A 219-nucleotide genomic window follows, 5' to 3' on the forward strand; every position below is an offset into this window, starting at 1 on the left:
CCAGCCTAAGAAAGACAGCACGGTGATAAAAGAACAATCTCCGTTTATTAAACATGTTTTTTTTTTTTTTTCTGTTTCACCACACACTCCAGAAAAAAAGGAAATGGGGCTGGGAGTGGAGAAAAAGGGACCGGGGTGGGGGGGATAGAGAAGGCTGGGAGTGGGTGGGGAGGGAGAACGAGAAAACAAAATAAAACAGGTAGGAAGAGTATCTTCCTA

This window comes from Carlito syrichta, unplaced genomic scaffold (genome assembly GCF_000164805.1).
Source record: "Carlito syrichta isolate Samal-C Ts95f unplaced genomic scaffold, Tarsius_syrichta-2.0.1 Scaffold92604, whole genome shotgun sequence".
In the NCBI taxonomy this organism is placed as follows: Eukaryota; Metazoa; Chordata; class Mammalia; order Primates; family Tarsiidae; genus Carlito; species Carlito syrichta.